Below are 3,496 nucleotides of genomic sequence, written 5' to 3' on the forward strand. Positions count from 1 at the left end.
TATATATATTTATTCTATTCAATTAGTTTATTTATATTTATTTGTTATTTTAGTTGTTTATTTTAATTATTTATTATATATTATTATTTATTATAGTTTATTTATTTTATAGCACCAAGTCACAACAGAAGTTGTCCTCAGGGCACTGAACAGAAACTTTCAAATATACAAATAATAAGTTTAAACTATTTATCTAAGGAGCAGACTTCTTTGAATTTAACTCCATCGTAGAACTCTCATCTTGAGCAAGCACAAAGGTGACAGTGGAAAGGAAAGATTCTCATGAGGAAGAAACCTTTATCAGAACCAGGTTCAGGACAAGTGGCCATCTGCATCGACCTACTGGGTTTGAAAGGAACAGGAAGGAGGAACAGATCCACGGGTAGCTTGAGAATCACATGTTAAGATAGAAATAGTATCAAATGAAAAGTTTTAGCAAATTATTTAAGGAAATTAGGTCAATGTGTCCTCTACTTGTCTAAGCTTAAAGCAGCATAAGCCAACCTTACCTATAGGATTTATCAAAAAAGAAAGTCTTAATCCCAGTCTTAAAACTGGACAATGTGTGAGCTTCACAGACAGAAACTGGAAGTTAGTTCCACAAGAAGAGCCAGATAACCGAAAGATCTTCCTCCCATTCTGCTCTTGGAAACTCTAGGAGCCGCGAATAAGCCTGCAGTCTGAGAGCAAAGCAGTGGTGTAGTCTACACGTTTGTAGTGTACACTGCGGTTAGAAACAGAAGATTTTTAAGCATATTGAACATTTCAACATTTTTCTGACGCTTATATTTGAATAAATATACAACAAATTTTGTACAACATTTGGCTTTGTTTTCAAGACATGTTATAGATTTTATAAATCAGTATCAAAGCAAAACATGTTAAGTATTAAATAGTTAGTACTGAAGTATTAGTTATACAAAAAAAAAAACAAGCTGAACCAACTCAATGTGTCTATAAAATGTTCCATATGTGTTGACAATGACACATGCCATGCCCAATAATATGCTAGTTAGTTAGTTAGTTAGTTAGTTAGTTAGTTAGTTAGTTAGTTAGTTAGTTAGTTAGTTAGTTAGTTAGTTAGTTAGTTAGTTAGTTAGTTAGTTAGTTAGTTTATTTGACAGGACAGTACACACAAACATAGAACAGAACAAGTCTGTGAATGATGTGTTGAACAAATAGTATATAGCTACAGCTAATTCACAACTCCAGTCCCTGGTTGGGCATTTCTATGCATAAAAATACATACAATTTATCAATCAAAATACAATAAGAGTACCTACGTACTCCTGCCTAGATATTCATGTAATCAACCTAACAACCTCCAATTTCATATAATAAAAAAAACTGTACATTAAAATACAAACAATTAAAAAATCTAAATACAATAAAAATACAAAAATTTTCCTCTACATATTCTAAAATAACTTTGCAACCCACAAATTTACATAAATATCATAACACCTCCTCAATACCACCCCATCCTCACACATTCAGCTAACATACTAAAAATTGTAAATATAATACTAACTCACTCATGTCACTTATCACTGGGTACATTTAAGTGGGTATACTGAAATTCCCAAGCTTTTCTAGTGGATATACTCCGTATGCTTCTATATCACATACACCACTGGAGCAAAGTGCTCTGTTAGGAAAATATGGAACAATAAGATATGTAATATGAGATGGAGCTAGGTTGTTGAGAGCTTTTTAGGTTAGAAGTAAGATTTTGAATTCATTTCTGGACTTGACAGGGAGCCAGTGGAGAGAAACTAAAACTGGAGAGATGATCTCTCCTACCAACTCCAGTTAAGATTCTGACAGCAACATTTTGGATTAACTGAAGACTTTTTAAAGTATTTGGACACCCAGATAAAAATCAATTGCAGTAGTCCAGTCTAGACATGGCATATGCATGAAGCAGTTTTTCTACATCATTATTAAATAAAATGTTTCTAATTTAAGCGATAATACGCAAGTGGGAGAAGGTGGTTCTAGTAACATTCATTCAACCTTTATTTAGACAGGTAAATCCCATTGAGCCTCGAGGACTCATTTACAAGATAGACCTGATTTCAGCAAAGAATGATGACAACAATGGACAACAGCGACAACAATAGACAAATATAAAAAAGGCATACAGATTTTTTATTCTTTTTTACAAATAAGATGGCAAAAAAAAGTAACAAAAACAGCTAGATTACAAAAACAGCTAGATTACAACATTTTTTACTTGGGGGATAAAAGACATGTTCTGATCGAAAATAACATAGAGATTTTGAACATTAGAACTGAAGGCCAGATTAATGTCATCCAAGGAGGGCGAAAGTCTGAAAAATTGATTCCTAAGATGCTCAGGTCCCAAAACCAAAACCTTAAATTTTTTTAAACAAAAACAGACAAAAATGAAAAATTTAGGAACAAAAACTTAAGGAGCAAACATATACAAATTATAATTAGATATTGTAAAAAAACCAAAAATGATTAATATAATTTAATAGCCTAAATATAATTAATTAGTACTTGCACATAGACATATACCATGATGAACCACACTCCGTACCAGTTGGTGGCAGTAATGCACATCTTCAGTTTGATGCCAACCGGCAACCGCCATTAACCATATCTATGCCAATAACTACACAATAAGAAGAAGAAGAAAGAAGAAGAAGAAGAAAAAATAAGAAATACATATAAAGTACACGTCTAAGGTATGGCTGCAGCTATCATGTTATCCATAAAATACGAATGCTTCCAACGATTCATGTACGCAAACGTAGCTGTACAAGTACATGTGTTCGTATAGCTTATGAGCCACCGCTAACTTAGTGTAGCTACGTGTGGCTACATCGTTATTACATAAAATAAGCGTATTCTATGCATCAGAGAAGTAACCTTATGAAACACGGGAGTTTAGATTTAACAAGATAACAGTTTGTATTTTTATGCTATTGCAATTGAGATGCTATTTGCTAACAATAGGCTTTTTGGAATTGAGGCCACAAGTCAGACCATCTGCATTAGCTAGTTAGCCAGCTAACCTAACGCTGTTTCTTCTGAAGGTGAGGTGCGATTGAAACTGCCCAAAATGGTTGCACATAAACATTGCTGCAACTACTGTACTCTGTTTTTCTTTAATTTCACTACTTTTAGACCCCTCGGAGCAGTTTGGTTGACATCTTCTAATTTTAGGTTTAACTTTTCTTGGATTTAGGCTTCTGGGCTATCAAAACTAGGCAGGGACTGAATTCAGAGCACCGACTTTTCAGGTAAGTTAAGGGTCTACTCTCTGTACAGGACTTTTTTTTATTTTTTACTTTGTTAATGTTTATAGTGTGGTTTTCTTAGTTTGTACAGTTATGTTGTGTCCCTCGGTTATCGCGGGGGTTAAGTTCCGGTGTTACGCCATATTCTGTGACCACAGTATGTTGTGATTATAGGGGGCACTGTTGCATTTTGACCACAGTATGTTGTGATTGTAGGGGGCGCTGTT

At 34.0% G+C, this 3,496-nt stretch overlaps 1 protein-coding gene across 2 annotated transcripts in view; it reads left to right on the forward strand.

Annotated features, from left to right (window-relative positions):
- Positions 1-2,580: 2,580 nt before the first annotated feature.
- Positions 2,581-3,496, forward strand: part of LOC119411874 (nuclear receptor coactivator 5) — a 615,997-nt gene continuing 615,081 nt past the window's right edge. For both annotated transcript variants that reach the window (XM_037678824.1, XM_037678825.1), the window contains exons 1-2: positions 2,581-2,714; positions 3,218-3,272. The gene's annotated coding sequence lies outside the window, so the exon portion shown is untranslated. The remainder of the gene's footprint in view (positions 2,715-3,217; positions 3,273-3,496) is intronic.

Source organism: Nematolebias whitei, chromosome 7, assembly GCF_014905685.2.
Source record: "Nematolebias whitei isolate Nwh7 chromosome 7, NemWhi1, whole genome shotgun sequence".
NCBI classification, from domain to species: Eukaryota; Metazoa; Chordata; class Actinopteri; order Cyprinodontiformes; family Rivulidae; genus Nematolebias; species Nematolebias whitei.